The following is a 9,601-nucleotide window of genomic DNA, read 5'->3' as shown; positions in this document are numbered from 1 at the left end:
CCGGCCCGCTCCCCTCAGGACCCCTCCTCCTTCCCGGCCCGCTCCCCTCAGGTCCCGTCCTCCCTCCCGGCCCGCTCCCCTCAGGACCCCTCCTCCTTCCCGGCCCGCTCCCCTCAGGACCCGTCCTCCTTCCCGGCCCGCCTCCCCTCAGGTCCCGTCCTCCTTCCCGGCCCGCTCCCCTCAGGACCCGTCCTCCTTCCCGGCCCGCCTCCCCTCAGGTCCCGTCCTCCTTCCCGGCCCGCTCCCCTCAGGACCCGTCCTCCTTCCCGGCCCGCTCCCCTCAGGACCCCTCCTCCTTCCCGGCCCGCTCCCCTCAGGACCCGTCCTCCTTCCCGGCCCGCCTCCCCTCAGGTCCCGTCCTCCTTCCCGGCCCGCCTCCCCTCAGGACCCGTCCTCCTTCCCGGCCCGCCTCCCCTCAGGACCCCTCCTCCTTCCCTGCCCGCCTCCTCTCAGGTCCCGGCCGGCCTCCTCTCAGGACCCGTGCTTCTTCCCGGCCCGCTCCCCTCACATCCCGGCCCGCTCCCCTCAGGTCCCGGCCCGCTCCCCTCAGATCCCGGTCCGTGGGCTCCCTAACCCCCCACCCCGGACCAGACCGCTGGACCCGGCCCGCGAGCAGGCCAGGGAGGGAGCCTGGGTGCGGAGGCCGAGGAGGGAGGAGAGCCCGGCGCGAGTCAGGTGCGTGGCGGTGTCCGGCTGCTGACTGCCCCTGGGGGGCGCCCTGGACGCTCCGGCCGGAGAGGTGCTCCCGGTGTCGCGTGGCCGCAGGCGCGGTGCGCGCGGCGTTGCCCCATCGGCTTCGCTGGAAAACGCCGCACTGTGTCCCAGGCCTCGCACCCCTTCCACTTCGCCGACCTGGAGGCCATCTCCTTGTGGGTTTAATTTGCGTTTCCCCGCTTACTGCCGAGGTCGCTCTTTGATAAGTTTGTTGGCCATTTGTATTTCCTCTTTTTTTTTAAAGTGTCTCTTCACGTCCCCCCCCCCCCCGCCCCAGTTTAGATGTTTCTGCCTCCTGGTTCCCCGCCCCGTGTTGGTGTGGGTGTTGCACGTTATCTCCTCCCGCCTCTTTACCCTCTTGATGAAATGGTGTCCTGATAAAGAGAAGTTCGTGATTTTAAGGTAGTTGAATTGTGTCTTTAAGGTTGGTGCTTTTTACCTTTTTTTTTTTTTTTTTTTGGTAGAAATCCTCCTCAAGGTCTTAAGAACGTTATATATTCTAGAAGGTTTGTTTTGCTTCACATTTAGACCTGTAATTAGAGTGGCCATAGTACCTAGGTTTATGTCTTCTCCTGGCACCTGAAGTGTCTGTACAGTTCCCTTACCCTTTTCTTCTAGGGCAGTGATGGCGAACCTATGACACGCATGTCAGCACTGACACGCGTAGCCATTTCTGATGACACGCGGCCGCTGAGGTTTATTAAATACAATTATATATAACAATTATACATTTATGTTATTTAAACTATAAATATTGCGAAATAATGTTTTTCCCTCAAAGTGACACACTACCCGCGTTATGCTCAGTTTTTTTTTTTTTTTAAATATATTTTATTGATTTTTCACAGAGAGAAAGGGAGAGGGATAGAGAGCTAGAAACATCGATGAGAGAGATACATCGACCAGCTGCCTCCTGCACACCCCCCACCGGGGATGTGCCCGCAACCAATGTACATGCCCTTGACCGGAATCGAACCTGGGACCTTTCAGTCCGCAGACCGACGCTCTATCCACTGAGCCAAACCGGTTTCGGCATGCTCAGTTTTTTTGGCGAACTTTGACACACCAAGCTCAAAAGGTTGCCCATCACTGTTCTAGGGGAAAAGTTAGCACTTCGTGGCTAGTTCTGATTCTGGCCTTTGTACTAGTAGACTGAGGGCTTCTGGTGTGGTGTGGAGAAACATACGGAGAAGCCGGGTCTGGGCCCGGCTGGCCGGGTGGCATCCATCCTCGGTGCCCTGTGCCCTGGGAGAGCTGTGGGGAGCCCATCGCAGCTGAGGCTGGGGCCTGCTTCATTGGTTCCTACCCAGGGCAGATCCCACTGGTGGCAGTCCGCGGAGCTCTGCTTCTGTGCTGGGAAGACAGCTGTGGGCTTTCGGACAGAAAACATCCCTCTGAAGCAGGTTAATAATAAGCTTCATGTGTGTAAATGATGTAAAACACAATGAAAGACATGTTAGGTACAATTGGTTTATTTGACAAGTTACATTTCTGGAGTCAAAATATATAGTATGTTCCTTCTACTGTTCGAGTTTGCTGCCAGTAGAAATGCCTCAAACTGTTGTCAGCCAGAGGCCGGTACGTGGTGTAGTGCAGAGTAATGCACAGAGCAGTGGAAGGCAGGTCCCGTGTGAGAGGGTTCTGGTCCACCAGATCCATACAGAGACCCATGTGCCTCCTGGTACAGAAATGTCAGGGCTTAACTGACGGTCTGAGTGCAAGTATGACTTTGCTCCTGGGGCATAGTTTATGTTCAACAAATTAACCTGGGCTCTCTTTTATCTACTCCTGACCCTTGTACTTTGCTGTTGACATCAGTTTATCCTCCTTCACCCCTAATAACCACCTTTATACACACATCGCACATAAACCCCAATGGGTTTCAGTCTCCCCTTCCCTCTAACTCTCTCTCTCCCCCATTGAACCTTTTCCGCTCCAGGTGAAAAGGTCTCTTGGCCAATGTGAACTCCCAACAGTGCTAGCGTAGAACCCAGCACATAGCAAGCACTCCGTAAACACCTGTGGAATGAACACTTGCCTTGGCCATGTTTGCATGATTTTGTATAACCAGCGGGAGGGCAGACAGCTGAGTTTCTTAGTGACTATCATTGACTTCCAGGCTTAGCCCCTTGTTTGTGATTTAGGTGTTAGGGGTTTTTTTCTCTTAGAAACAAAAACACCACTTCTCTTCAAGGTATTGTCGCCTGTATTTAGATATGTGAATTAGGACGTGCACATGAACTTCTAGTTGCACTTTTCTACAGTTTCTGCAAGTTTTCCTTTGCCAAAGATAGAGGGGAGGGAGGGAAAGATCACATTTTTAGCTGCTTCATCTACCTACCACCTTAGGTGTCACAAGGAAAAACAAGTGTTGAAATTAATTAGCAGAGCGTAAGGAAGGAGCTACGGACACAGTGTGACCCTGGGAGCTGGGCATGCCTGGCTGAGTGGTGAGAGGGGGTAGCCAAGGGCAAGGAGCAAGGAGCACCAGACTCAGCACTGGAGGTTGGCTCATTGGCTTTGCAAAGGGAAGGATGACTGTAAGCAGAACCAAAGTAAAGATACCATGAATCACTTGTGATGAAGAGTTTACTCCCAGCAAATGATAGTTTCTACAGAAAAAGTTAAAAATGGACAGTGGTTAACAAAGATTACACCATCAGAAAGAGCTGAGGAACTAGGGACCTAACTGCCCCTGTTTAACTCGTGGCGGTGGGGGAGGAGGTGGAGACAGGGAGACACGTGTGCAGGCCAGCTCTGCAAATCTCTGCCCTTTTGGCTCAGGCTCTTCCAAATGTTTTTCAGTGCGTGACTTAGCTGTTATTTGGGGAATTGAGGGAGACTTGTTCATTCTGCTAATAAGGACTGAGTACCTATTAGGTGTTAAGCAATTATTAAGCCCTGGAAATTCCAATACGAGTAAGAAAGTGACTCCTTCAGCGAACTCACAGTGTGGTCAGGAAGACAACTGAGAAAACAATGACAGTGCAGCATGTGCGGGGGTTAGAGTGGAGAACCTGGAGTATGGGAGGGCAGGGGCCTGGGCTCTTCTCCTTGGGTTCGGGAAGAGTTCCCTTTGATGTAAGGCTGACTGGGAATGGACAGTGGAAGAAGGAAGGTCGCTAGGACGTGTGGGACAGTGGGGCTGTGTAGGGGAAGCCTAGGAGTCTGATGGAGTAGAGGAGGGCCTGCAGCAGTGAGTTCTGCCAAGGCGGAGGCCTGAAGGTTCATGGGAGCTGTGGCAGAAACGAGGCTACAAGGGAGGCAGAGCCCGGTGAGGAAAAGCCAGAGCTCTTTCCTGTGGCCGACCCTGGACTCCAGCCCGCCCAGCCTGGCATCAGTCTAGCCATCCCTCTCTGTCCAAACACTGGAGATGTATACAGTAATGTCCGTCATCCTGAAAGCAGCCTTCTATTAATCATTTGGAGTGGTGCTGAAGCCAGTGTTTCTGGAACTCTGACTAAGCAGTGACATACATGGCCAAGTGTCCCAATCCCAGAGAAGCAGAGGTCATAATAATAGTAATATGTGAGTGCCCACTGGGTGCCAGGCACCATTGGCAGTGCTGGACATGCACCTTCTCACTTCACCCTCCCTTTGACCCAAAGAGGCAGGTGTGGTGTTAGTCCCATTTTACAGGTGAGGACACAGGCTCAGAGGCTGAGTGACATAGTAAGTGATGGAGCTGGGATTTGAACCCCCTGTACCTGGCCTGGGAGAGAAGTAGCAGGGTTAGGATGGAGAAGAAACAAGAAATGAAAGTTAAAAAAAGCAGAAATTGGCCCTAGCCAGTTTTGCTCAGTGGATAGAGCGTTGGCCCACAGACTGAAGGGTCACAGATTGAAGGGTCCCAGGTTCAATTCTGGTCAAGGGCATGTACCTCAGTTGCAGGCTTGATCCCTGGCCCTGGTCAGGGCACATGTGGGAGGCAACCAATCGATATGTCTCACCTGTCGATTTTTTTTTCTCTCTGTCTCTCTCTCTTCCTTCCACTCTCTCTAAAAAAATCAATGGAAAAATATCCTTGGATGAGGATTAACAACAACAAAAAGGCCGAAATGGGAATGAGGATTATCAGTTGTAAAGGCAGAAAAGCAGACCTTCTGACAATAATTGCAGAAAGTCAGCTCTGCAAAGTCTGAAAGGACTAGGGGTGGGGAGTGACGTAGTGGGGGTGGGGGCAGGGATCCCCAGGTCTGCTGTGCCAGACCCTGAATTCAGGAAAATTGGTATTGAACTCTGTCACAGCACATGAGCACTGCGGGGACCTTGGAGAGCTCCTAATTCAATGCCTCTAATGTGGAAATTGAGGCCAGAGAGGAAAAATGTCTACAAAGTGTCACAGCCAGAACAGAATCCAGGTCTTCCTACTTGCAGACTAATGTTTCTGCAGTTTGGCAGCCACTCATCCTCCTGCTAATACCCTAATTTTCCTCTAAGGAACCACCCTTTTGCCTCGCTGAGCCCGCATGCCATGGGTCTTGGCCTGCTCTGGCTGCTCAAACAAGAACACCTTAGGCTGGGTGGCTTACCCAACCAATATTTCTCACAGTTCTGGAGACTGGGAAGCCCAAGATGAAGGCTCCAGTAGCTCTGCTGTCTGGTGACAGCCTACTTCCTGACTTGCTATATCCTCACAGGGGAGGGGGCTGCAGCTGTCACGTACCTCTTCTTATAAGGGCAGTACTCTCATCACGAGGGTTCCACCCTCATGACTTAATTACCTCCCAAAGGCCCCGTCTCCAAATAGCATCCCATTGGGGATTAGGGTTTCAACTTACGAATTTGAGAGTGGGGGATGTAAATCTATAACTCATAACAACCCACATCTTCAGACTAAGCCGGTCCATGAATGCCATTCCCTCACAAGTTAGGTTCCAGGTTAGACATAGGACTGCACAAAGCCATCAGGATGAATCAGAGGCTTCTGCCTTTTCTCCTACTAGAGCTGGCCCACGTGAGGCCTCCCCAGTCATCACAATCAGGGAAAAAGTCGGTCTGCATCCTTGGAAAGATCCAGGGGGGAAGGAGGGAACCTAGGTCCAGTGACAGTTTCAGCCTCTATGAGCACTGTGCCTGGCCTTTCATCAGTCACGTCTCCTTTTTTTGTTTTCTTCTCCATCCTAACTTTAGGAATAACATCACCTACCTACCTCTCTGGGATGTCTGAGGGATGAAGTGAGAAGGTGTGTGCACAGCCCTTACCTCAGTGCCTGGCACCCAGCAAGCACTCACATATTACTGGTATTCATATCAGCGACTTTGAACTAAGTTTCTTTCACACAAAGGAATCTGAACAAAACAGTGATCTGTTATTGCGACTACACCACACTATTCACAAATGCACACTGAGGTAACTGAAAGGGAGGTTATCCTGGATGAACTTGGTTTAATTAGGTAACAGCCCTTTTAAAGAGGGATGCAGCTCTTTTTGAGGCTAGAAACTCTCTCCTGCTGGCTTTGCAGAAGCAAACAGCTGTGTTGTGAGCAGCCTCTGGGGAGGGCCACAGGGCAGGGGACCACAGACCTTTAGGTTCTGAGGGCAGCCAACAGCTCACAAGAAGCTGGGGCCCTCAATCCTTAGCTGTAAGGAATTGAATCCTGCCAACAACTTGAATGGGGCTGACAGCACATTCCTCCCCACTCCTACTTTCAGGTGAGAACGCAGCCTGGCCGACTCCTTCTTTGTGAGACCCTGAGGGGAGGACTAGCTAAGTAAGCTGTGCCGACTCCTGACCCATGGAAACCGTGAGATAATAAATGTGCATTGTTTTAAGTTGCTAAATCTGTTGGTAATTTGTGGTGTAGCTTAGAAAACTAATACAGTAGGAGACTGCTAATATTTGGGTATGTTGTTTTCCCAGATTATAAAGTGACGCTGCGTATGTGTTTCTGTCTATGTAAGTAGAAACAGGTGAATGCATGAGACCAATAAACAGTCAGTGGTGGCCCCAGAATGAGCAGGAACTGTCAGCACTGGTGGTTACTCCTGAGAACCGGAGGTGCCTAGCCCAGTGCTCACACACAAAAGCTAGATAGTGAGCAGGTCAGCAGTGAGTTACCAGATAACACACTACCCAGATGTCCTCAAGAGAAGACATACCACGAAGATGCAAGCCTTCATTTCTTGGTGACATATTTATAAATGGTCTTGCTCATTTTAATACAGTACTAAGAATGCAAACATACATTTTTAATAATGCTAATCAAATCACTATTGCAGTGACAAGACTAGGCTAGCCAATCATAAAATCCCAAAGGTGGGTTATGTAATACTACCAAGCAAAACTTTTTTTTTTTTTACATAGAGGAAGGGAGAGGGATAGAGAGTTAGAAACATCGATGAGAGAGAAACATTGATCAGCTACCTCCTGCACACCCCCTACTGGGGATATGCCCGCAACCAAGGTACATGCCCTTGACCGGAATCGAACCCGGGACCCTTCAGTCCACAGGCCGACACTCTATCCACTGAGCCAAACCAGTTAGGGCCAAACAAGACTTTTAAAATGCATTGTTGTAGGGAGACACAAGGATGCAGAGAACTAAAACCTATGAGAAGGGTTTGAGCTTAATGCAACTTTAATCTGATGTCATTGGGAAGAGCCATCTAGAGCCAGCCCTACCCAAGAATCAGGCCTTCTATAGCCAAAATGCCTTAACTCACTTGTTAGGGATGGTATTCTTTTTCATTGGGGCCTTCAACCCTGAAAAAATATCAAAGTACACATAGCAGTAACCCAAAAATTCTATTTTTAAAAAAGTAAAGGAAATAACATGTTGGTTAAATCCATGATGTTGATATTTAGAGTAAGAAGTTGGTTTTGTTACTGTTACATTAGTATATGTTTGTTTTGCTACCTAAGATGTTTGCAGTATTCAAAAGAACTAGACATGCCCCTAGCCGGTTTGGCTCAGTGGATAGAGCACCGGCCCACGGACTGAAAAGTCCCAGGTTCGATTCCGGTCAAGGGCACGTACCTCAGTTGCATGCTCCTCCCCAGCCCAGGCCCTGCCCTGGTCAGGGCACAAGCTGGAGACAACCAATTGATGTCTCTCTCACATCGATATTTCTCTGTCTTTCCCTCTCTCTTCCACTCTCTCTAAAAATCAATGGAAAAATATCCTCAGGTGAGGATTAAAAAATAAAAATCCTATCTAATAAAAGAATAATATGCAAATTGACCATCATTCCAACACAAGATGGCTGCCCCCATGTAGTCAAAGATGGCTGCCCCCATGTGGACACAAGATGGACACCACAAGATAGCCAGCAGGGGAGGGCAGTTGGGGGCAATCAAGACTTCAGGGGAGGGCAGTTAGGGGTGACTACGCCGGCAGAGGAGGGAAGTTGGGGGCGACTGGGCCTGCAGGGAAGGGCAGTTGGGGGGGACCCAGGCCTGCGGGGGAGAGCAGTTAGGGGTGACCAGGCCTGCAGGGGAGGGCAGTTAGGGGCAAACAGGCTGGCAGGGGAGCAGTTAGGCATCAATCAGGCTGTCAGGGGAGTGGTTAGGGGGTGATCAGGTTGGCAGGCAGAAGTGGTTAGGGGCAATCAGGAAGGCAGGCAGGCAAACAGTTGGGAGCCAGCAGTCCTGGATTGTGAGAGGGATGTCCGACTGCCCGTTTAGGCCCGATCCTACTGGGATCCCTTTAGGATCGGGCCTAAATGGGCAGTCGGACATCCCTTGAGGGGTCCCAGATTGGAGAGGGTGCAGGCTGGGCTGAGGAACACACCCCCCCGTGCACGAATTTCGTGCACCGGGCCTCTAGTAAATAAATAAGAGAACATGCTAAATGAGCGACATGGGAAGTCCGAGGAGGAAGGAAAGACTGGCCTGTGTGGAGGGTGCTTCTCGCAGGGGCACGAGATCTTGGCTGGAAGACAAACGCGTAGTGGAGAGCCATTGAAGGTTTACAGCAGGGAGTGCTGGTAAGCATGACTGAGCACATGGCTCTTAAAGATGATTCTTCTGATAGTTGGTGTGAAGGGGTTGCAGAGAGACTGGACATGACGGAGACCAGGACCTGCTGTCACGAGATGGAAAAGAAAGCTGTGTAGCCTTTGAAAGAAAGAACACACATCTATACCTCCATAAGACTGTTTTAAAAAGAAGGAACAAGACTACAGGTCCCAGGTCCCACATGCAGAAATAGAGGAAGGAGATACGTTTTCACTGAAACTAACGAGGACGAAAGGTGATATGGATTTGGCTTGTAATCGTGAACTTGAGGTAACAGTTCAGATTTGGAAATGGATTCCTCAGACAATGTGGCATGGAGTGTGCAGTTAGGAATTACTCTGCAGGTCCTGGCTGGGTAGCTCATTTATTTGGAGTGTTGTCCTGATGTGCCAAGGTTTCGGGTTTGATCCCACGTTTGTTCTCTCTCTCTCTCTCTCTCTCTCTCTCTCTCTCTCTCTCTCTCTCTCACTGCATTTCACATCTGTTCCACCTTTTAGCCTGCAGCAGCCAGCCTGAAGTCCTACTAGTCAGTGAACATAGGGAATGGCCTGGGCAGAGTGGACCTTGCTGGGCTCCTCCCGAAAGCCCTTGCTTTTCTGGACCTGGATACCTGTAGGCACAGCACCTGGTACCCCCTTGCTCCTGGCAGAGGTACAGAACTGCATTTCCCTTTCTGTTAGGTCTTCTTTGGAACTGCAGGAGGAACTTGTCCTAGGAAAGGAAGGAAAATGACCCACAAAAGCGGACGAATGAATGATGGTCTCGTTTGAGGAGGGCTTGGTTCCTGGAGTCAAGGGGCCATTCTTGCCTAGTCATGGACATAGGAGAAAGCCTTACTATGGATGGGACTTAGTCTTTGGTGCCTGTCATATTTTATTGTCACCTCACTGGCCCTACAGTCCCTCTCATGGTTATGGTTTTTATCA

This window comes from Cnephaeus nilssonii, assembly GCF_951640355.1.
Source record: "Cnephaeus nilssonii genome assembly, chromosome: 5".
Taxonomy (NCBI): domain Eukaryota; kingdom Metazoa; phylum Chordata; class Mammalia; order Chiroptera; family Vespertilionidae; genus Cnephaeus; species Cnephaeus nilssonii.
Note: the sequence above shows the minus strand (reverse complement) of the source record.